At 41.1% G+C, this 25,751-nt stretch overlaps 1 long non-coding RNA gene across 1 annotated transcript; it reads right to left on the reverse strand.

The window, feature by feature from the left end:
- Window positions 1-1,183: 1,183 nt before the first annotated feature.
- Window positions 1,184-17,313, reverse strand: LOC118502301. The gene is made up of 3 exons (XR_004905011.1): window positions 17,180-17,313; window positions 11,573-11,582; window positions 1,184-1,196 (listed from the first exon to the last, which is right to left on the reverse strand). It is a non-coding gene; the product is annotated as an uncharacterized LOC118502301 (long non-coding RNA).
- Window positions 17,314-25,751: the final 8,438 nt, after the last annotated feature.

Raw genomic sequence — 25,751 nt, forward strand, 5'->3', positions numbered from 1 at the left:
ATTTTATGCCTACCAATTACGCTTCTTATTCCCCCCGTTCTTCCCCTCCCCCTTCCCACAGATAACCTGATGCGGATCCTGACTCCTGGGGTCCTCGGTGTTATGGATGAGATGAGATAAATTCACACGGACTACCGAGTCCTGTGGAGGAAAAGGGACGGTGCAGCTTCTCTCTCAAGAGGAGAAAAAGCCTCAGAGCACCTCGGCCACTTTCTTAAGGGGAGAGCGCCTTGACCCTTGCCTTGATGAGCTTTTATTGGGTTCAATTTACACAGGAATACAGGGTGTATATGTAAAGCTCATCAATCATTGTGAGGCAGAAATGATTAAACAATAGATAACATCCAAAGAACTCTGAGGGCTTATTCTGAGTCAGGGTCAGAGAGTTAAAGGGCCATAAAACTTTGGGGAACAAACTCACTTCCTACTGGGGCCCTTATCATTTAAATTAAGGGTATTAGCAAAGTAGGTTTCATAGGATTTTATGCATTCTTTCTTAGGCCTGATCACCCTAGGGAACCCACCCTTTTCAGCACAGGGCCGCACCCACCTCCAACATTGTTTCTGGTTTAAGGCATTGTTTCAGGCTTAAATCAGGCAGGGAAAGTAAGGCAGGCAAGAGATTAGGAGACTTCCTGCAGACAGAATGAGGACTCAGGTTATGTCAAAGCCAGGGGGCGAGGATCCATCACCCCCTTTTTCTATAACCCCCCCAAAGTTCTGTTCTCAGGGCCCCTTCTCGACTGTGCCTGTCTTAGGTCATTCCTCTTTTAAGGAACCTTACTCATCATTGGCTAACCAGTCATCTCCCCAGGGTCAAGCAGGGTGAAGAGAAAGGGGGCAGAGGTTGTTCCCCTACAAGGAAGATAAGCTTTGTCTCCTAAGTGGCTTATGGTCCTAAGGTCCTTTACTCAGCCTTAGCCATGAGGGATTACAGCTTCTGAAACCAGGCAGGGCAGTTCCCAACAACAACCCTCCATATGATCTCCATTTCTCTTATTCTGTTCCTGTTTAAGTTGTTTGCTTAGTTTTTGTTTTTTAGGTTAAGTTGTTGATTGTTATGAGTTTGTTTTCATTTTACTGTTCATATTTTTGATCTTCTTGTATTTCTTAGATAAGTCCCTTTAACTTTTCATATAATAAGAGCTTGGTAATGATGAATTCCTTTAACATGACTTATCTGGGAAGCACTTTATCTGCCCTTCCATTCTAAATGATAGCTTTGCTGGAGAGATTAATCTTGGATGTGGCTCCTTGTCTTTCATGACTTCAAATACTTCTTTCCAGCCCCTTCTTGCCTGTAAGGTTTCTTTGGAGAAATCAGCCGATAGCCATATTATTGGCACTCATTTGTAGGTAATGTCTTTGCTCTTGCTGCTTTTAAGATTTGCTCTTTATATTTAATCTTGAGTAACTTAATAATTATGGTGTGCCTTTGTTGTTTTCTCCTTGGATCCAATTTCTTTGGGATTATCTGGGCTTCTTGGACTTCCTGGAAATCTATTTCCTTTGCCAGATCGGGGAAGTTTTCCTTCATTATTTGTTCAAATAAGTTTTCAATTTCTTGTTCTTGTTCTTCTCCTTCAGGCACCCCTATGATTTGGATGCTGGAGTGCTTAAAGTTGTCCCATAGTTTCCTAAGCCTCTCCTCATTGTTTTGGAATTCTTGTTTCTTCATTCTGTTCAGCTTCAATGTTTACTTCTTCTTTTTGTTCCAAATTGTTGACTTGAGTCCTGATTTCCTTCCCTTCACTGTTGGTTCCATGTATATCATGCTTTATTTCATTTTGTGTAGTCTTCATTTCTTCCTTCATTTTGCTACCAAGCTCAATCAATTCTGTCAGCATCCTGATTATCAGTGTTTGAATTCTGCATCAGCAATGTTGTCAATCTTCTCATCATTTAGCTTTCTTTTTCTGGAGTTTTGATCTGTTCCTTCATTTGGGCCATATTTCTTTGTCTTAGTGCACCTGTTATGTTGTAAGGTAGGGGAGCCTTGGGTATTCACCAGGATGGGGCAAACCACATCACTGCATTGTGGTGCTGTCTGTGGGGAAAGGATTGGGAACAATGCCACTTACTCTCTGCTCTAGTCCCACTTTCCAATGAACTCTCCTGTGAGACTGGGAGTTTCTCCCACTTTGGCAACCTTCACAGTATTTTACAACTAGAGGTTTTGAGTCTTTAGTTTTTCATTCAGCCCCCCTTGCCCAAGTGGTCCACTGCCTTGCTGCACATACTCTCTGCTCAGCTGCCTGGTCTCCACCCCTTCTACCAGAATGGATGAATGTTTCTTTAACTCTTTGGTTGTCAGAGTTTCATGCAGTTTGATTTTCTGGCCCTTCTGGTTGTTTATTGTTTTAAAATTTCTTGTTATCATTTTTTTGGTTGTGTGAGGAAGCAAAGCATTTCTACATATGCATCCATCTTGATCAGAACCCTCACTTGTATGTGGAATCTATATAACAAAATAAACTAACAAATTTGAGACAGACTGATGGATACAGAGAACAGAATGACAGTTGTCAGAGGGGAGGGGAGTGGGAGTTGGCTGAGATGGGTGAAGGGATTAAACAAAGAACAAAAAAGAAAGACTCAGTGGAATCAGACAATAGTATGGTGACTGGCAGAGGGAAAGGTGGTGTGGGGAGGTAGAAGTGGATACATGGGGGACATATGGTGATGGAAGGAGACTTGACTTGGGATGGTAAACAAACAGTACAACATACAGATGATGTATTGTACAATTGTATACCTGAAACCTATATAATTTTATTAACCAATGTCACCCCAATAGATTCAACTTAAAAAAAAAGAGCTGAAGAAAAGGAAAATGGACATTTCTAATTAATGTGATAAGTTATTAAGGGATCCGTGTGAGACAATTGTCCATTACAAGGAACATCTGTCATACCTTTGGAGGTTGGGTGGGGAAGGTTTCCCAGAAAAAGTGACATCTCAAGTGAATGGTAAAGATAATCACAAAGTTGCCAAGGAAAGGAGGGTTTCTGAAACGGGAAATCCAGAGTGTCATATAAAGGCATTTGCAGGGCATTCCAAGTAGTTTAGCCTGGCTTGAGTATGGGGAGAAAGATGGGGTGGGGGAAGTGGTGACTGATGGAATTGGAATGGTAAGAATGAAGGGCCTGGCTTACAAACCTAACCTAGTTAGAGAGTATATTATTAATATTTAAGATATCTTCTTCCTTATACCCACTCTGGGATATTTATCAGGTTACTATTTTTTATTTTATACTATGCCACCTAACATCTTTGCATTCTCTTTTCCTCTTAGAGTAAGGGCCTTATTTGGGTACTCAAGTCAAAACCACTGTCAGAGACTCTAGTTTTCTCATTAATAGTCTACATTCTTTTAATAGATTTTTAATATTATTATCATTCTTGATTTCCTGGAATAAAATATGTTTTATTACAAAAGTATCCTTCAGGTCCTGGCTGGGTGGCTCAGTTGGTTGGAACATCACCCTGTAGGTTTGATTCCCAGTCAGGGCACATACCTAGGTTGTGGTTTGATCCCTGGTCATGGAATGTATGGCAGGCAACCTGCTGATGTTTCTTTTTTCATATTGATGTTTCTCTCTCTTTTTCTTTCTCCCTCTCTTCCACCCTCTCTCCCTCAAATCAATAAATATATCCTTGGGTAAAAATTAACAAAAAATGTATTTTTTCTGATAATTGGTAGATCTATTTACTACTACTTTATTTCAGATTTTTCTTGTCTATTTTATCAAAGAGATGGTGCTTCAGCTGTGTTTTTGATTGCTTAGATGTCAGAGAGAATAAGTAGAACTTGGTGAAATAAACCACCAAGTAACTCTCTGTTATTTCTTATGATCTGGTTCATATTAAATAGTGCAGGAATGATCTTTCACTGAAATTTTGAAAGCTTTATTATTTAGTAAGAAAAGTTTCCAATGGAATCTTTAGGATTTTCTGTATATAAAAATCATGTCATGCCCTGGCTGGCATAGCTCAGTGGATTGAGCGTGGGCTGAGAACCAAAGTGTTGCAGGTTCGATTCCCAGTCAGGGCACATGCCTGGGTTGCAGGCCATGGCCCCCAGCAACTGCACATTGATGTTTCTCTCTCTTTCTCTTTCTCCCTCCCCTCCCTCTCTAAAATAAATAAATGAAATCTTAAAAAAAGAAAAAAAATTGTGTCATGTGTGGATAGAGAAAATTCCAATTCTTTTCCAATTATGATGCCTTTTATTTCTTTTTCTTGCCAAATGGCTGTGGCTAGGACTTCCAGTACTATGCTGAATAGTAATGGTGAGGGTGGGAACCTTGTCTTGTCCCTGATCTTAGAGGAAAGTTTTCACTCTTTCGCCATTGAGTATGATGTTAGTGGTGAGCTTGTCATACACAATTTTTATTATTTTGAGGTATATTTCTTCTTTACCTTACTTGTTGAGAATTTTTATCATGAATGAATGTTGAATTTTTTCAAATGCTTTTTCTGTACCCATTGAGGTAATCATATGATTTTTTTCATTCTATTAATGTGATATATCACATTTTTTGATTTGTGTATGTGTGGTGTGCCTGACAGCTGACATTCTTCATGGTAATGCAAATTCATGACATTCAGCTTTTGATTGCAGAGGCATCCATTCTAAAGACAGCTGTCTTAAATAGACACGTTGCCAGACACAAGACCAGATAAAGAGCCAGGTAGCCCTACCCCTGACATTTTCTTTGTGTTAGAGATCTCTGGTTGACTTAGATAACAACTGAATGTTCGCTTGTTTTTCCCTTCCTGAGCTTTAACTCCTGTTCCTATGGTTTAAATTTGCTAGTAAAGAGTGAAGCTGTGAAATAATAGACACCCCGCCATTAACTTCAATAAAAGCAGGACTATAGACCCATCTTCTTTCTCTCTCTCTTCCTCCACCTTTCACTCTTCCTCCCTCCCTGCTTCCCACACACCTCCCTCCCTCCTTCATTCCCTTCTTTCCTTTCTGTCTCCCTTTCCCTCTCTCTCTCCCTTTCTTTCTCTCTCCCCCCATGACCTCACTGTGTGGCCTGAGGCTTGTTGTATACCTTCCAGGACCTCTAAGCAATAAATCTTACTCCTCCCCACCCCACCAAAGTTTCATTATGGTTATTGCTCAAATGTGTCTTTGCAATCATAATAAGAACTATAGGGCTGGGCCAGCCACAACACTGTTCCAAAAGGGAAAACATCTGTGAGCGCTTGCCATGGGCCCAGGTGAGTGCCCTCAGAAATTTCTAGCTGAAAGCATCACTATAGATAGGCTAATACTAGTACAAAACAGTATATTGAACCATCATTTCATGCCAGGAATAAATCCCACTTAATCATAATAAATGATCTTTTTAATGTGCTACTAAATTTGGTTTGCTAGTGTTTTATTGAGAGTTTTGGCCTGTAGTTTTCTTTTTGTGTATTATCCTTATCTGGCTTTGTTTGTCAGGATAATGCTAGCCTCATATAATGAGTTTGGAAATGTTCCCTTCTCTTGGATTTTTTGGAAAAGTTGGAGAAGGATTAGTGTTATTTCTTCCTTAAATGTTTGGTAAAATCACCAGGGAAGTCATCTGGTTCTGGGCTTTTCCTCTTTAAGAGATGTTAAATTACTGACTCGATCTCTTTGCTAGTAATTGGTCTGTTCAGATTTTCTGTTTCTTCCTGATTCAGTCTTGGTGACTGGTGAGTTGTATGTCTCTAAGAATTTATCCTTTCTCCTAGGCTGTCCAGTTTGTTGACATATAATTGGTTATAGTAGTCTCTTATGGTCCTTTATTTATCCTTGGTATCAGTTGTAATGTCTCCTATGTCATTCATAATTTTGTTTATTTGAGTTGTCCCAGAAAAGCTTTGAATGGTATGAAATTTACTCTTTAGCTCCCAAATTTTGTTTAGTTGTATAGTGCTTGAACCTTATGATTTATTCAAATAATTTGCGATCAGCAGTTGTATTTCTAATTTTATACAATTGCCTGAAAGTGTTTTCTAGTTTTTAAATTAGTTTCCCTTCATGAATTAAAGTCATTGCTGTAATTTTCTTTCTTTTTTAGAAATAAAGTTGTGATAACATACTTTGGTTTAGATTTGGATAAGCAAATTTTGTAAAGAGTCAGTTAGGATGGCATTGCAGATGTGCAGTCTCTGTTGCAACTATTGAACTCTGCCATTGTAGGAGGAAAATAGCCATAGACAGTTAAAAAAAAAAAAAAGGAGCCCTGACCAGTGTGGCTCAGTTGGATGGGCATCACCCCACAAAGCAAAAATCCCTGGTTTGATTCCCAGTCAGGGCACATGCCTGGGCTGCAGGATCTGTCCCTGGTCAGGATGCATACAAGAGTCAACTGATCTATGTTTCTCTCTCACATCAGTGTTTCTCTCCCTCTTTCTTCCTCTGTTCCTGTCTCTCTAAAAGTAAGTGAATAAAGGGAAAAAATTAGCTGTGTTCAAAATGGTTATATTTCAGTAAAATTGTATTTGCAGAAGCAGATGGTAAGCTGAATATTGCCTCTGGGTTATAGTTTGCTAACCCCTGGTCTAGACTACTTTAGATTTTTGCAATTTAGTGGCTTAAAAAATCTTAACATATGATTAAATTTAATAAATGTTCCCTGATAACTGAACAAAAAGGTATATTCTACACATGTATGGTAAATTTTTGATATTTTAAATCTTATTACATATAATTTAAGCCATTTTAACCTTTTTTATGGCTCGAATTTCTTAGACTTTGACAGATCAATTCATTTCTATTAATTATAACAATTTTATTTAGCACAAATAAAATTTTTGCCAGTTGCCCTCAAAAAGAATTTCCAGGAGAGCATCAAAATGTCTTTCTAAAAAAGACTCTGAACTATAACTCATCCATCCATTCTGCAGTTATTTTTGTTTGGCCTTCACAGTGGTTTTTGTTTTTGTTTTTGCTTGAATTAGTTGCCAACATTTAGATATCTGGAGAGTTAATATTCCATATCCTATTGACTCTAAGATGTCTAAGGTGCCAGGACTGATTTTAAGATGTACCTTTATTTTATATTGTACTAAGGAAGAAAAAAATTGCTGCCAATTATAATTGTAAGGCATATACTGATTTAAAAAATGTTAAAATGTGAAAACATTGTGCATCTTAGTATCAATGAATTATCACAAAACTCTGGATTTGTGACTTTCTTTATAGATGGGAGGATCTAATAGTATTGGGATGACATTGGCATGTCATGGGAATGAGGCTGGAGTTGGGTGTTAGCTGCTCCTTTTGAGGACACTGAGCTTTATCTGTTCTGCAGTTCCCACCTGGCTCACAGATTTATGGAAGTGACCTGCAGGTGTGACCTCTGCTCTGTGATGAGAGACCCAATCCAGAGGCATATTCTCCCCCCTGGAAATGGATGGCTCCTCATGGCACTGGAGAGAGTATTTGACATCTCATTCTGCAGCATTTGAATTGGGATGACTTCACCAGCACCTGGAGCTCCCTTGGTGGAGGAATAGGTCCTTTAATAAAGTACATCTGCATGATGAAGGGGCTCACCTTGAGGTACCCCTAGAACAAAATATGTATGACTTTTATCCTTAGATATGTCCTAGTTTTCAAACCAAGAATTTGAGGAAAGCATGGTTCTTAATGTTGTCAGATAAGAACTTTTTCTCTATCCTTACTTCCTGTGTCAACATAAGAAACTCCCAACCTGTAAGAATTTTTATGAGTTTATTTCAGCCAAACTGACCATAACAGCTGGGAAGAAAAACCTCAACAGACTGAAAAAATACTCTGAAAAATGGCAGTTTTGCACCTTATTTTATACATTACAACCCAAAGAGAAGGTGTAAGGGGGTTACATGAAATCCATTGGTGACAGAGTAGAGAGGCAGGAAAAGCAAAGTGGGGAAACCTCTGGGATTGGATAAAAAGTAAAGTGATAACACACTTCTTTTAGTAAGTACAGGATAGTTAACAGTCAACAATTAACATGATAACTATAACAAGGAGGGGATTTGTGGTGTCTCCCTGCTAACTGTGCTTTGAGGGGTCTAGAAAAAGAAAATCTGACATCCCAAAGGTGTTTTACCGTAGATGCAAAAAGACAACATACAGGCTGAGTTAAGGTGTTTGTCTGGGAAGATTCCAGCCTAGGACATGACTGCCTCCCTAACATACTTTTAATTAGGAAATTTTAATTTCAGACCATCCTATATGTTTAGGTCTCTGTGTTTGTAGGGCCCACCACAACAGGCCTCCCCTGAGCTTGTCAGGTTTCATATGTGGCCCCTTTTCTTCCATACCTGGTCCTAAAAGATCAGAGACATTGAAGCCCTTTCTCAGTGTAAGGCTGGAATATTTCTTTAAGCAATTAAAGAAATGAATATTTATGTGTCTAGTAGGCTTCATTTTTAATGTAAAGATAAGAAGCCAAAATATTTTACTGTTCCACTTAATACTCAACACTAGCAATGCATTTACACATTCATTGTGAACACTTCCCTTTAGCACTGTAACATAATCCTCTTTGGAAAGCTTTTGGCTATGAATTCTAATTTGTCTGCCATATGTGATTGTAGCTATCTCTAGTTTACATATTGCCACTTACCTGGCATATCTCTTCTTGTTCTTTTATTTCAGAACATTCTGGATCACTGTGTTTTAGGTTTGTACCCAGAACTGACAGAGGCTGGGAAACATGGCACTTCCCAGCACACACTGCCTGTGGTGTTTCTCCTTTCTCTCTCCAGTATATGGTGTGTTAGCCTCGCTCTTGGATGGCAGTGAAGTGCTGCCTGTCTTCCTTCTGCCTGTGCTTCTGTAAGATGTCTTTTCCTATTTGCTGCAAGACATGAAACCCAGTTTTGCCATGAGGGGAACTCTCAATTGGGTGATTCCAATCCACCTCACTTCAGCGGATATTACTAACAGAGTCTGATATTACATTGTCTCTAAGCTCTGTGTTGTGGTGTAGTAAGTTTTCATATATCTCTGTACCCTCAGTGATGTTTTAGTGTGAGTTTGGTAGAGATGGGCACCATTTTAACCAGAAGTTCCTTCCTCAGCTAGAGAGGGAGTTACCAGTTGTGGGTTAATGTCTCTGACTTCAATCTTTTTTTTGTTGTTGCTGTTCAGCTTGAATAATTTTGGGGAAAACAATTTTACTTATTTTTTGTTTAACATTTCCCTTTTAGAAACCTCAAATATCTTATGACCATTACTTAGAAACAATGCATAGTTTGTTTGAGTCTAGTGTGTTTGGTATGTGTGTGTGTGTTTTCTAAAGAGATATTGAGTACAATCTCCAGGTAATGTGTGAGGCAGAATACTTAGAAGAATGCTTCAGAGCCCTGGCAACTTTAAACAACTTGTTAACTCCATTGTTTATTAAAGTGAAACAATGGAAAAGAGGAAGTGGTAGAAGGCTGCTTGGTTAATATTAAATGAAAGTCATCCCTCTCCCAACATAAGATATGTCAAACCATAGTGAATTATACACTAAATGCAGTTCTGAGGGCTGATCACAAATCTTTGAACCAAACCAAACACAGCCTTAATACCATCAGTTTCATGTGCAATGTCTTGCCAGGTTGTTTTCTACAGACAAGTGAAAAATCTGCAAGAGGTGCCTCCTTGGGGTCAACCCTGGGGCCACTCTCCAAATAGAAGAGGTGTAGCTGGAGCAGGCTTTGAAAAGAATGGATTTAGGAAGACAGGGAAGTTTTTTTCTGCTAAGACAGAAGGCCTGGTACAACTTAAGACTGATTGAGTGCTTGCTTTTTGAAGTTTCTTCTAGCAAGACTGAACATCCATTCCAAACAGACTATGAACTCCCCCAGAAGCCAGGACAACTGGAGAGGAGTCCAGATTGGAGGGATAAGATTCCTGGTTTCCTTTCTATGATGGCGAATTATATGTGTTAACTTCATCAGGCCAGTGTACCCCAATATTTGGTCAACTGCCAGTCTAAATGTCTCCATGAAAGCATTTTTAAAGATGAAATTCACCTTTAAATAAGTAAATCTTGAGTAAGGCAGATTACTTACTCTCCATAATGTGGGTGGGCCACATTATACTCTCCATAATGAAGGTGGGCCTTCAACTACTCCATTGAAGACCTTAATTATACAAAAACTGTGGTCACTTGAGGAAGAGGGAATTCTGCCTCCATTCTGCCTTTGGGCTCCAGCCATCACATCTCAACTTCTTTGTGGGGCTCTAGCCAGCTGGCCAGCCTTGCAAATTTTATATTGGCCAGCCCCCAATGGGTGTGAACCAATTCCTTTAAAAAAATCTCTACCATTTATCTTTTCTTTCTTTCTTTCTTTCTTTCTTTCTTTCTTTCTTTCTTTCTTTCTTTCTTTCTTTCTTCCTTCCTTCCTTCCTTCCTTCCTTCCTTCCTTCCTTCCTTCCTTCCTTTCTTTCTTCCTTTCTTTCTTTCTATCTATCATCTACCCATCTGTCTACCTATCTTATTGGTTCTGTTTCTCTGGAGAATTCTGACCACTACACTTACCAAAGTATAACGAAGACATATTGTGCCACGGGCCACCTAGGAAAGTGACAGCTCATCCTTTCTTTGGTAATAATTGAGCCACTCTTCCCAAGGTATGCAATCAGTTTACACCTGAATGTGAAAAGACCCTAGAATGGCTCTCCATTGTCCAGGCTTCTCTGGCTGTGAGTTAGGACTTGTTAAAATATGGTCTATGTTTTCTGGTCCACTTATTACCCTCTAAAACAAAACCACTGCTGTAGGCTGACAGTTTCTTTTACTCTACCTACATTTGCCAGAAAAACGTCCTCTTCTGCAACTTGACAGTCTGTTGCTCTTGAATGGATTGTCCTTCTGTCCCTCCTTCTTCAAATCTTTCCACTCCTTCAAACCCCAGCTCCAGTACCACCTCCTCCATGCAATCTCGTTACTTTTCCTTTCTCTCAATTCCATTTGCATCTCTAGTATGCCTCATATTGCAATGACTTGTTCTCAAGTATTGATTCAGAAAGCATACTACCTCAACTGCAGCCTGCTGGAGAGAAGATACTAATCCTTCCACTCATTCTGCCTATCCCATGGTGCCCACTAGAGTGCTCAGCACATAAGGCACCACACAGTACTTCACAACTGGTGGTTGAGAGAATGTCATCTGGGGTTATGCAATTTGACCTTGTGTTTCCTATACTCACAGCTGTGTGTTAAACTGTACAGTCTGCCACATGCTGTCTATTAGAAGGTAATGATCCAGTCTTGATGTGGTTTCAATACAAACAATGCCAATGACTTCCTAGCAGTTATTGTCCATTTCAGCCATTAGTAAATTGCCATTTACTATCTTGGAATAATTCCTGGATGATTCTCTTTTGAGGTGTTGTTTGCTTATTCCGTGCTTTAATATTTCATCAATTTATATCTCAAAGTTAAAGACTTTTAGTTTGCTCTGTGGTACCTGGCACACAGTAGGCCCTCCATGAGCCAAGCTATGATATAAAGAGTGTGGGAGAAATGTTCTATTCCTTGGTGCAGTGTTCTACCATTTCACCCCTCCATGAAGTTCACATAGCTTCCTTTGCCTAAAACACTCTTCTTCCTCTTACCTGGAAACATCTTATCCTTTAAAGCTCAGTCCTGGCTAGTGTAGCTCAGGGCATATGCCTGGGTTGAGGGCCAGGTCCCCAGTAGGGGGCATGCAAGAAGCAACCACACATTGATGTTTCTCTCCATTCTTTTCCTCCTTTCCCTTCTCTCTAAAAATAAATAATTAAAATAGTTTTAAAAAATAAAGCTTGACTTAAATTTCACTCTTCTGTGCTGCTTTTTCACTCAGTCTGTGTTAGTTGCTCCTTTCTAGAATTCCCCCATAACCCATAATTCTATTGTAGCACTTGAATGGTGACTATCTGCTTCTTTGTATTGCCTCTCTGTCCCAGTCCTCAGTAAGACTTTAGGTTCTCAGGGGCAGAACCTATGTCTTATTCACCTATGAATCCACATTCCTGGGCACACAATGGATAATAAGTTATGAATGATCAAGTAAGTGAAGAATAAATGTTAGTCAAAATAGCTGAATATGCTTATTTTTTGAGCCTTGATTTATAAGCAGATATGGTACAGTTTGAGAAGAGTGTCCAGATTCTTTTCTCAATAATTCAGAATCATATTTTCCTTTAGTGGGAGACAATGATCTTAATTTTGTTGTTAGGAAGAAAACAGTGTATCATTACCCTTAGGAGAGGTAACACAAAATGACTCATTCACTATGAACAGTTCTATAATTAATAACAGAACTTTTCCTGAGAGTAGATTTTGGTGAATGATGGTGAGGGAATCAGGGTGGTGCTTCTTGGTCCTAGGTGTTTGATGAGTTGGGTAAGATGTCATAGAAAAGGATGCTAGAGATCTCAAGATCATCTTATATTTAGCACTCCAAGAGCTCTTCTGTTGGCACCCTAAGATCACTGTGGAGAGATCTTAATACCCCTTGTAGATATGTGTAGACTTGTCTTAGTTATACCAAACTCTGTTACCTTCTATTTTCATAATCTCATATAAAAGGTTTAATCCCTCTAAACCTCAATCACCTTGTATATCAATGGGGATTATACTATATAACTCAGAAATAAATTGTAGGGATTAAATGAAGTCACATATATTAGAAATTATATAGTTTTTGCAAATGGAACAAATTACTATGTTATTTTATATTTTTTTCCTGATAACTAGTACTATGCCTGGCATACAATGGACATACTATTTTGAATGTCACACCTTGTACATAGGCAGTATGCAACTTGTGGCCAAGATTGGGATTCTTGCAAGTCTGTTTCTTTATTGAACAGGAGGAGTTTGCAAGTAGAATATCTGAGCCACCTTTTCTTTTCCTCAGTGAGGATTACATTCCCCACTTCTAAAGACTAGACTTCACATTTTCCCTTCACCCATTAGTGCACACACCTTCTTTTTTTGCACCCTCTAATCTCACCTGCTAGGCATAGGAAACTCAATAATTCTTTTCTGAGCACCTCTGACTGATGACAGTGCAGACCAGGGTGGACCATGGACCAAGAGGGCTTCTTGGATCAAAGTCACCCAGCACACATTTTCATGGCCCTTTGAGGACTGCTCTGTGTGGCCTCTGCCTGCATGGTAGATTCGTCCTCCCAGGACTGTGCCTGTTCTTACAACTCCTCTCCCATTGGCAGATTATTCCATTATTCCTGAGCCTATATCATACTCATTTTTAAATGTTCATCTGATTTTTGAGGAATTGTCCCTCCTCTCTTGAGCTGCATGAAAAGAATGGAGTTGAACTCAGGGATAGCAATGGAATGGAGACAAGATTGAAGTTCGTCCTTCTGCATGAGGTCTTGGACAGCTTCCCACACTGGAATCAGCTATCCTGTCTTGGGCATGTGCCACTTTGCCCCACCTCCCTGCTGGCTGGTGGTCTTTTGGGGCCAGTATCTCCTGAATACGCCTTGGGCAATAGTAACTAGTATGTCCACAGACTGTAGCAAGATAGTCACACTGAAAAGATTCCTTCAGGAAGGAAGCAGTCCTACAAAGCAGGACATGCATTGTGGCAGATGTCAGAGTGTGTTGGAGTTTTGGTGCTTTGTCTGTGAACAGCATGTGGATGTGGTTGGTGCCCTAGTGTGATAGTTAATTTTATGTACCCACTTGACTGAGCACAAGATGATAGTCAGATATCATCCTGATATATCAGTCCTATGTTATTCCAGGTATTCCTGGGAGGGCATTTTGGGGTGAGATTAACATTTAAATTGGTTGTCTGTATAGTGGTGGGCCTCATCTCATGGGTTGAAGACTTGAATAGAACAAAAAAGGTTGATCTTCCCCTGAGGGAGAGGGAATTCTTTCTGCCTGGTTGTTTTCCAACCAGGACATCAGCTTTTTCCTGTCTTTGAACTCAAACCGAAGCCTCGGCTCTCCTGGGTCTCAAGCCTGCTGGCCTTTAGACTGGCTCTTCTGTCAGGCTCCTGGTTCTCAGGCCTTCCGACTCCTGGGTCTCCAGCTCCTCAACCCACCCTGCAAATCTTGGGACTTACCAGTCTCCCCAGTTGTGTGAGCTGATTTCTTACAACAAATCTCCCCCTCTATGTATACATTTTATTGGTTCTTTTTCTCTGGAGAACCTGTCGGTTTCTTACACAGCTCTGTGTCCTCCCTGAGATCAGCGACAGGCCAGCATGACTGACAAAGACATCAAGTTCACAAAAAGGTCATTCACCAGCTTCTGTGGCCCTGTCTGGTGTTTCCAGTTTGGCAAGATTAGAATTTCTGGTACTCAAGCATGATCTGACCTAGTACCAGGTCAGGCTCTGTTCATGTCTTCCTGGAGGGGATTTTCTGGGCCCAGGGAATGTGGGGCTCCTCTGACACAAGGGATAGAGACAATCTCTGCCAAATGGACAGGGAGGTGGCACAGAAGGATAAACTTAGTAGAATGCTGGGGTTTGAAGGGAACCAGTGCAGGTGGCCTCACAGGAACCCACCCAGATTTTCTGAAGTCAATTTTCACCCCAGTTACACGGCTTGGTGTGTGTTCCTTAACAACAATGAAATATCTTTTTCTAAAAAAATTATAAGATTCAATATTTATAAATGTGGGAGGTTCAGAACCTTTTCTCAGCTGTGAACAGGAGTAGGGTGAGTGGGGAAACGCCTGGGTGCTGCTTCACTGAGTTAGGAGGGTGCATGTCTAGAACAAGACTTGGGTAGGGCCAGGGTTGGTGAAGTGGACTCTAATGCTATTCCTACTGTTACATTGGGAGATGGCCTCTATGTCTTGCTCATGTCCTCTTATGTCTACTTGCTTCTCAAAAAATGGTCCTCTTAGCAGCTCTCAAGTATAGAAAACAGTATTGTTAACGATAGTCACTGGGATGCACCTTGCATTTCCAGGACTTATTCATCTTATAATTAACCTTAATGTGGTAATCATTTCACATTATATATGCATGTCAAGTTATTGTGTTGTATACCTTAAACTTATACAATATTACATGCCAATAAAGCTAGCAGAAAAAGAAATTAAAAATGCAACAAAAGAAAAGAAGAATGAATAAAAAAAGAAAAAGTGGTCCTCAAATCAGCATCCCCCCCATCACCTTGGAGTTACACATTTGGAATGTACTACTGTAGGTACCTATTGTAGGTCTAAAGGTCAGATCTACATTCTGCCCCAGACCTACTGAATCAGATCTGCATTTTAGCAAGGCTTCCAGATGATCTATTTACACATTAAAATTCGACAAGCACTGGTGTGGGGCAGGGAGCATAACATTTTGGACTTAATCAGAAAGTACTGTTTTTTGGGTCTGGGTGCTCCTGTGTGATTTTGAACCTGTCACTAAACTCCCTGAGCATCAATTTCCCTGTATGAGCTCTAGGGATAGACATAGCTGCCTAGCAAGCTGATGGAGTTTCCCTAGGATCACATCAACTTCAAATGTTATACACATGTACCAAGTGGCATCATCTGTGGGCCTGGGCCTATGTCAGCGCTGCAGGGTAAAGAGATAAATTAAACACAGTCCTGATGTCCGAGAACTCAGCCATTAGAAATGGGAAAATATGTATGAAAGCACTTTGTGAATGCAAAGGGCCACCTAAATGTTAGCTATTATTAGTATTAATGGAGATAATAATACTTGCCCTACTTACTCTGCATGGCTGTTATTAAGCTCAAGTGAGATAAAGCATGTCAAAGCCATTTGAACTGCTGAAAAGTACTGACGTAAGAACATATTATTAGTATTATTATTGCCATCATAGACTGAATGATAATTAAGTCCAGTAGGGGAAAACCTAGATTTAATTACATTTACTCAGGCCACAGAGGATCCTGAGGTTTAAATACCAAAACTTGGCACTCTTAGTTGAGCATGCAAGGGGATTCTCACTTGCTTTTGGTTCCGTAGGGGAGCTGCATCAAAAGTTAAGAGTCTGTTAATACTTCTGCTATTTCAGGCTATCTGATCCTAGAAGCAGAGATTTTTTGCAGTTTATTGGCAACTCACTGAAATGCATCCACCTGTGAGGTGGAATGTTTTATCTGATGGGCAGCCTGACAATAGTACAACTCTGCCAATTAGGATGTGGTCAGGTGGAAAAAATACAGGAGGCTTATGTTCTTCCAGGTCCTCTATCTGGGCACGTACTGAGTGGCAGCCCCTGCTCTGTGTATGGCTGTCTGTGGAGACTGCGGCATCGTGCTGAAAGCCAGCCTTCCTCGGGTGACCACTGGCCTAGAGAGCTGACATGTCATCTGTAATTGCTCTGGACCACACTTCAAGTTGATGGGAAAGAAACTTGAAAACTCAATTCTCTTAATTCCCAGTCCAATGTTCCCTCATTCTCCATCATATACTAGAGGATGCCCTGTTTGTTTGTGTTTTTTTCTTTGAGTAATGAATGTACCTGCAGTTTTGATCTAGACATGCCTCATGTATCTTTTTGGTTTTTGGTTTTTGCTCTGGACAGTGTAGAGGCAGTCCCTGCTCTTCCTCCCCACTGGCTGTAGCTCTCCTCTCTGTGGCATGGTGAGTGCACAATTCAATGAGGCAGAGAAAGGGCAAGATGAACATTTCTCTTCCCTGTAGTCCTCATACATATTGTTTGCTTTTTTGTTATATATGCAGGGTGGTTGGCCTTGATTTTGAGCTATTCATGCATGTGCCTATCTCTCCCACACAATTATAAGGCTCTGTGGCTCTGGAGGTGGCTGTTGAAATCCAGACTTGTCACTTGGTTGTCCTGTGATGTTGAGCAAGTGACATCATTACTCTGAGCCTCTGTAAATTCATATATAGTCATATCTACTTTCAAGATGATGAAAGTTAAATGATACCTGTGAAGTCATTGATATGGTATAGTTACTGCTGACTCCATCCCTGCTGCTCACAGATGGGGTTTTGGGAGGGCAATATTTGATTAACTGTAGCCACTGTCTCACCTCTCCAGGGTACATGCCAGCAAATGGACTCCCAAAACAAAAGCAGCCTGAGCTCTCAGCATTACAGATCTCTCAATCACTAGTGGGCCAGAAACTCTATTTATTGGTCTTTTTCTAAGGACCATGGTTCGGCTTCCTCATGGATCCTGAACTACCATCTCCTTTGATGTTTGACATTACTCTTCAACTCTGATGTCTCTTGTCCTCTCACTGCCATCCATGTAAGAAACGTCCATACCTGTAAGAATCTTTATGAGTGTATTTGAGCCAAACTGATGACAATTGCCAGGAAGAAAAATCTCAAGGGATTGAGAAAATGCTCTGGAAAATGGCAGCTTTACCACTTATTTTTTTCCCTCAGAATCAAAGGGGAAGATGTAAGGGGGTATCAACATAAGAAACATCCAGACCTGTAAGAATTTTTATGAGTTTTTTTGAGCCAAACTGACAACAATTGCTGGAAAGTAAACCTTAGTGGATTGAGAAAATGCTCTGGAAAATGACAGTTTTGCACCTTATTTTATACAGTACAATCAAAAGAGAAGATGTGAGGTACATGAAATCCATTGATAGACTAGAGAGGTAGGAGAAAGCAAAGTGCGGAAACCTCTGGGAATGGATAAAATGTAAAATGATAAACATGCTACTTTTATACAGGTGGGTGCAGGATAGCCAGTTGTCTACAATGAACATGATAATAATGATGGGGGGAGCTGTTGTCTCCCCCTGGTGCAGTGCCAATACTTTGAGGGGCCCAGAAAAAGGAAATCTGACATTCTGAAGGTATGGCATCTTATGTGCAAACAGACAATAGACAGGCTTGATTAAGGTGAAGATTGACTTTTGTCCAGGAAGATTCCAGCCTAGGACATGACTCCCCACCATGTCCTGCTCTAGTTAGAAAGTTTTAATTTCAGACCATCGTATGTGGTTACTTGAGGTCTCTAAGTTAATAAGGATACCACACAGGCCTCCCCTGAGCTTGTCAGGTTTAGTACATGACCCCTTTTTCAACCACACTATCAAACTCATTTACATTTTGTTTTGAAGGATGATGATGATTCTTTCAGGGAAACATCTTGCTTGCTAACCTGCATGTGGAGCGATGTGTGCTGAGTTGAGAAATGTTTGATGCTACCTGGCTTGGGATTCTAACTGGGTCCTTGGGCACATTGTAATCAACTTTTTCCCATCCTGTAGCTCACCTCTGGAAGTGACCTCTTCCTCCTTTGACCCTGCCAGCCTAGACTATATGCTTCTCAAAGGCAGGCATACCTTGCATTTCTGCAGCCTGACCATGCCCCAACAAGCAACTTGAATCTAGTAGAAACTCAATGCTGAGTTGCTTGATTCCTGCTTCTTGAATTTAAAGCTCTTCCTTCAAGTAAAAGGAGATGTTTCCCCTTAGCAGCAGGTGTTAGAATTCCTCTGAGACAGTGTTTCCTTCCCTAAGAATATGCTTTCTTAGCCCACTTGGGGTAAGAAATTGAGCCTGTGGAGCCTGGATGTTGGTGCTGAGTTTTGTGAAGGAGAAAGATACTTTGTGTAACAGAGGGAAAAGATACTTTGCAGGGGAATGTGAAATTGAGGGAAATGGTGGTGATGAAGGGACAGAGGGAGAGAACTGGGTAGATACGATGAGCCTGGTGGCAGAATATTGTATTCTTGATGTGGTGGCTTCTACCCAGGTCCCAACAGTTGTAGAAGCCTGGTGTGACTGGCTCTCGTTCGGCGGACACCAGATACCAGTGGAAGGCCAGTTCTGCCTGGGGCGGATGGGAAGGCACTTCTCAAGACCATGCAGCTGTGCGACTTCACAGAGACATGAGGAGGGGCACAGGCAGGAAACAGCTTCAGGCTTCTCTGCAGGCCTTGGGAAGGGAGGTCTGCTGCAGTGTGTGCTGGACTGGGGAGCCCGGAAATTTCAGTCCAGCACTCCAGGGGAAGAAGCTCTCAGTTGTGCTCTGGGTTGCAGAGAGTCTGGCGCAGAGTCCTGCATTTAAAAATGACATCTTGCCAGGACTTTTTGTTTCCTTAGAAAGGGGCATGGCAACCTTTCAATGGAAAACTGTTGATAGCAGAAGGCCACTTTGAGTCACCTCATATCTAGGAGTCTGTGCTAGCTCCCATTATGCCAGCTATTAAGTTGATGATAGGCACTTGCACCACAGCCATTCTCCTGCCTGACTTCTACCTCACTATCCATAGGTGGCAGCTACATGGGCTGCAGGCATTTGGGGCATCTCAACCTTGCTTGCGTCATAGATGACTGTTACTTGCTCCGAACTCCACACCTCTTCTGTGGAGAGCTGAGGAGCTAGGCTGGCAGCATGGTCACTAGGGCATTGAGTCTCTGCTCAGTTTCCTTACCTGCAGGATCAGAAAGAGGAGACAACTGACCAAACCCACGTGCATATTTTAAAAATGAACCAATGAAGGTTTCTGAATTCCCTAAGTTACCTTTTCAAGGGGCACCTCAGCACATCAGCCTCTTTCCTGGGCTCTTGCAGCTTTGCCGCTGGCAGCAGTAGCTACTGCTGCAACATCATAAGAGGTGGCTCAATATATATATTTTTTCAGTATGCTTTACCCCCAGCTGTTTACATATTTGGTTTCTTCTAATGTCTTTTTTCCTCATGGATTCAACTAAAGGAGGAGTTTCATGAAGCATAATGCAGTATAAAATAAAATTAACACTATGCTTTAAATTTAAAAATGACCTTAAATAATTTTTTTATTTTTTAAAATATATTTTATTGATTATACTATTACAGTTGTCCCATTTTCCCCCCTTCATTCCCCTCTACCCTGCACACCCTCTCCCACCCATATCCCCCACTTTAGTTCATGTCCATGTGTCATAAGTTCTTTAGCTTCTACATTTCCCATACCATTCTTGCTCTCCCCCTGTCTCTTTCCTACCTACCATCTATGCTACTTGTTCTCTGTACCTTTTCCCCCCTCTCTCCCCCTCCCACCCCCCTGTTGCTAACCCTCCATTTGATCTCCATTTCTGTGGATCTGTTCCTCTTCTAGTTGTTTGCTTAGTTTGTTTTTGTTTTTGTTTTAGGTGTGGTTGTTAATAATTGTTAGTTTGTTGTCATTTTACTGTACATGTTTTTGATCTTCTTTTTCTTAGATAAATCCCTTTAACATTTCACACAATAAGGGCCTGGTGATGATGAACTCCTTTAACGTGACCTTATTTGAGGAGCACTTTATCTGCCCTTCCATTCTAACATTCTAAATGAAAGCTTTGCTGGATAGAGCAATCTTAGATGTAGGTCTTTGCCTTTAATGTCTTGGAATACTTCTTTCCAGCCCCTTCTTGCCTATAAGGTCTCTTTTGAGAAATCAGCAGACAGTCTGATGGGAACTCCTTTGTAGGTTACTGTCCCCTTATCTCTTGCTGCTTCTAGGATTCTCTCCCTCATTTTTACCTTGGCTAATGTAATTATGATGTGCCTTGGTGTGTTCCTCCTTGGGTCCAACTTCTTTGGGACTCTCTGAGCTTCCTGGACTTCTGGAAGTCTATTTCCTTTGCCAGATTAGGGAAGTTCTCCTTTATTATTTCTTCAAATAAATTTTCCTCTTGTTGGTCTTCCTTTTTCCCTTCTGGTACACCTGTAATTCAGATGTTGGAGCATTTAAAGATGTCATGGAGGTTCCTAAGCTTCTCATTTTTTTGAATTCTTATTTCTTCATTCTTTTCTGTTTGGTTGTTTCTTTCTTCCTTCTGGTCCACTCCATTGATTTGAGTCCCAGTTTTCTTCCCATCACTATTGGTTTTCTATGCATTTTCCTTCAATTCACTTAGCATAGCCTTCATTTTTTAATCTAATTTGTGACCAAGTTCAACCAATTCTGTGAGCATCCTGATCACTAGTGCTTTGAACTGTGCATCTGATAGGTTGGCTATCTCTTGGTTGCTTAGTTGTATTTGCTGTGGAGCTTTGATCTGTTCTTCCGTTTGGGTCATCTTTTTTTTTTTTTTTTTGTCTTGTCATGCCTGTTACGTATTGAGGGGTAGAGCCTTAGGTGTTCACCGGGAGGAGGCTACTCAGTTGCTGGGTTGTGATACTGCATGTGGGGGTGGGGTCCAAGAGCGAACAATGGCACTCGCTTCAATCTCTGTCAGATTTCAGTCCCTTCCGCTGCTTCCCCCCAAGCAAATTGGGCCTTTCTGGTGGGTGGGCTTGTGTACGTTCTAGTACCCTGTGGGTCTCTCCAACGAACTGTCCTGGGAGTCTCTCCCTGCGCCTCAACCCTCACAGGTGTTTTCAATAAGTGTTTTGAGGCTTTATTTCCCTGCACTGGAACCCTGGGTTGTGCAGTCTGTCTCACTCCCCAGTTTCGCCTGGTTTATCTGCACATGTGAATATGGGATGGTCCGGTCAACCAGCTGCCTTGCACACTATGCCCTGCTTCACAATTGCCATCTTGCAGGGTTGCCACCCTGCACCACTGGCCCGCCCACTGCTGTCTTGCGCACCTGGGGTTTGTCAGCTGCTGTCTTGTGTGCCTGGTGCCACTGATTTTTTTTTTGCCGTGACCCGTCTTCGCCGGGGCGCCTGACTCTGCCCCTCCTACCTGTCTGGATGAATGTTTCTATTGTAACTCCTTGGTTGTCAGACTTCAATACAGTTCAATTTTCTGTCAGTTCTGGTTCTTATTTTGTTTCTCAATTGTTGTTGTCCTTCTTTTGGTTGTGTGAGGAGGCACAGTGTGTCTACCTGCACCTCCATCTTGGCCGGCAACCTTAAATAATTCTTGGGTTAACAGAGAAATCAAAACTGCAAAACTTAGCGAAGAACCAACAATGAGAATACTACATGCCAAACTCATGCTGATGTGGTTCTCAAGGGAAACACCACTCACTGTAGGGCACATGCTCGGGAAGGAGCAGTGAAAATGGAGAGGAACTAAACTGAGAGTTGCAAGAAGTTAGCTGAAATGTACACTTGAGGGACACCGGGGAAAAACATAAAAGTTGTTATTATTAAGTGGAATACCTAAAGGTAATACAATGGATTAATAAATCTAATAGATATTTCTTTAAATGTAATAAAATAGAATAAACTCTGGCTAATGTAAATGACAAAGGTAATGAAAACACAAATATTTAATATGAGAAATAAGAAGGAGGATATACCCTAGAGAAAGAGATGATTTAAAGAGTAAAAGAAGTACTATGGACAACTTTATGTTGGCAATTCTGAAAACACTACATAAATGAATAATTTTTTTACACCTACAAATCAACACTTTGACTCAAAAAGAAATACAAAACCCGACCAGAACAGTGGCCATAAAATAATTGGGAGAAAGTTCTTTACTGGGATGATGATTACTCAGTAAGTTACAGAATATAGAATATAATACCTCCAAAAAAAAAAAAACCCAAAACCAAAAACCTTATTTCTAAAAAAAGTTCCTGGTACATAGAGTTCTACTGTGTCCTTCTTTTAAAGTTTTTATGAAACCCAGCCATCATAAAAGAAAAATGGAAATATTTGATTACATTAAAATTAAAAATTTATTATGGCACAAGATATAAATAAAGTTCTGAATAAGAAGATAAATGAAAAGGATATATATGCAATATACAAAAAAGGGTTACTACTCTATATATATCTAGAGCTCTTAGAGCTTGATAAGAAAAATCACCTAATAACATAGAATTTACAAACAAACAATAGAAAAAGAGATACAACTTGTCAATAACATGCAGAAAGATACACACACTAACTAGGAGTTTAGGGAAAACAAAAGGATATTGAAATACTATATTTCAGCCATCAGACTGGAAAAAAAGATTATTTAACTGAAAGATTATTTAAACTATTAAAAGGTTCACTGCTGACAGAACAATGGGGACACCAGTCGAGTCACACACAGTTGTTGGGATTAGAGTCGATTACAATTTCTCTAGAAAGAAATTGACAATATTTCCCTTAGCAATACCTGCTAAACAACCAGCCATCAACAAAAACCTTCTCTGCTTGCTTCTTAAGGCAGCTAGATCAAGAAAGATAGCTTATATAAAAGTATTTGTTCCATTATAAAATACTATAAATGAGAGGTTATTAATAACAATTTTATAGTATTCTTGTTCATAGGAAAAAATGCAGCTATAATAAGCATTCCCCCCGATGTTGGATTTCCAGGCACATTTTGTGGATGGTGAGCAGCTTCCTCTCCTTTGGGGAGCCACTGCTCTGGACAAGGCTGCATGAGCATCAGGATTAGGAAGGGTGTGATCAACAGCTGGGTCTTGAACTACAACTGACCTCCATCAGCCACCAGATTGCTCCTTCTGCCTCTGACAGGCCTGTAACTTAGCTTTGGGGGAAGGGGGGTGGGGGGAAGCTGTGCCTGCTGGCCATGGAATGATCTCTCCCTCTCTCTTTCATCTGTCTACCATCTCTCTTTTTTTCTTTTTAAACCTCGGCAGAGGTTCTTAACTCAAATTCCTCTTCCTGCTAGGTTAACTCATTGTCATAACATAGCATACTCCAGAATAGTTTCTTGCCACACAACCGAAGACATCTATTTCTCTATTATACCTGAGTCTAGCTGCCTGTCTGTCAGTCCTCTCTCCATCTGTCTTTTCATTTATCAGTTCAAACTTTAGTTCAGCCCAGCCATTCAATCTTACCTGCTAATGTTTATCTTTTTTTTTTTTTTAATCTTTTGCCTGTCTTAGGATCCAACCTGGAATAGGAACTGTGGCTTCCATCCAAGGAAGCTTGCTTCATTCAACTTGTTCTCAGCCAAATAGTGGTCTAAATTTGGAACCCACAAGGTTTTGAGAATATCTTTCAACCATTGAGTGGTTATCTGAACTCCATCCAAACCTTCATGCTTGAAGACTCTGCTATTGTTAATTATGGCTCTTGTTCACTGCTGGTCAGTCACCTGGCTGTTTTCCTTTTGCCTGGGAAATGACCTTGTACAAATTCCCTGGATTGTTTAAAACCAGCTGCATGGCAGAGGCTGGTTGATAATGGGTGAACCAAAGAAGGTTGATAGCTTTCAGCTCAGCCTTCTCTGGACCAGGGCCCAAAGCTCCTGGCTTTGCATAAACTCAAACACCATTTACCTGAAGGGCAGATTTCCTTACCAATTGTTTATGGTGCAGTCTGAGCCACAAAAGCCTCATGAGAACTCTGGGCCAGAAAGCCCAGGGATGGGTGTGGTCCAGGCCCACGTGGGCCAGAAAGCCCAGGGATAGCTGATTCTGGGCTAAGCCCCTCCTTTATCACTGGTGTAGGTTGGTTTGGTGGTTTGATTTTGGGACATCCCAAACCAGTTTAGTTTCCTTTACTCTGAATTCTAGTTGGGGCCTCGAGAAAGACCTTTTATTTCATTCTTGGTTTAAAAAAAATAAAGGCATATGTTCTTTTATAAGAGAAACAACAAAACAGGTTTTGCAAGGGTCGGATTTTCAGTTCTGGAGTTTCCCACACTATCTTTGAAAGACCTTGGCAAAGGCAGCCCCTGGCTATTTAGGGCGAAAAGGGTAAAAATAACATCTTATACCAGTGCAGAGCTTTAGACTTTGTCTTTTCAGCACTCGTTGATTGCATACATAATCTCTGCTAGGCCAGGCTCCTGGGAAACAAAGGGGTAAAGCAAGGTCCTTACTCTCCAGGAGCTTCACTATGTCGTGGAGAGAGACCAACACTGCTGGAGAGAGGTAAACCCCCACTGTTCCTGCTGCCATACGCTGTGACTCTGCAGGGGAGAGGATGGAGCAGACAAGGCTGCTGCACTGAGAGTAAGGCCATCAGAGAGTCAGGACACAAATGTCCAACACTCAAACCTGAAAGGTCTCGAGGTTTTACATAAACCTGCACACTCATTTTAAAGATGAAAGAACTTTGTCCCAGAGGCACAGCAACGTGCCTAAGGTCCAAAGCTCGATGAGCCACACAGTGGGTGTAGGTAGGGTGCCCATCTTTAAGTTCTCAAGGCGGTGGTGCTTTTCTCCCCTCCCGCATCCACAAAAATATACTGCATCCTCAGGAAAGGGCCTCAGCGCTTTGATGGGGCACTGGGCAGTGCAGTGAAGACCACACCTCCTCTTCCGTTCTTCATGCAGGGTGAATTCCAGGCCAATCTGGTCTCCAGCCCTTGCTCCCTGCCTTCCACACTCCCTTTCCCTGATGACCAGGGCTGGGATGCTCAGGGTGTCTCCAGGAATCAGATATCCTCATGCACTCTAAGGTGTTAACGACTTCGTTTTGTAATCTCGCTCAGAGCATAGCATTTAGTAGATGGTCTGAGAAGGGGAGCTAATGGTGGGCTCTTAGGAATGGAGTATAGATATGTTTGGGGCAGGAGAGTGACTTCTATCCTCTTAGTCACACCATAACAAAGACCAATCAGATCTAGTTTGTTTTTTTTTTAAATTCTCACCTGAGGACATTTTTCTCATTGTTTTGAGAGAGAGGCGGATGCGGAGAGAGAGAGGGAGAGGGAGATAAACATTGATTGGTTGCCTCCTGTCAATGCCCTGATCAGGGATTGAACCGGAAACCTAGGTATGTGTCCTGACTGGGAATCAAACTCACAACATTTTGGTGCACAGGATAATGCTCCAGCCAACCGAGCCACCCACCCAGTGTGACTCTAATTTTAGGGGCAGTGAAATTTTATGTGTGGGGATCCCCTGCTCTGTTGTCAGAACCGCTCCTTACCCCACGGAAATGCACTGGGACCCCACCCATAATCATTGCTTTCAGGTGAAACTAAGTGGAGGAGGTGCTGGCATCTTACAG

Source organism: Phyllostomus discolor, chromosome 8 (assembly GCF_004126475.2).
Source record: "Phyllostomus discolor isolate MPI-MPIP mPhyDis1 chromosome 8, mPhyDis1.pri.v3, whole genome shotgun sequence".
In the NCBI taxonomy this organism is placed as follows: Eukaryota; Metazoa; Chordata; class Mammalia; order Chiroptera; family Phyllostomidae; genus Phyllostomus; species Phyllostomus discolor.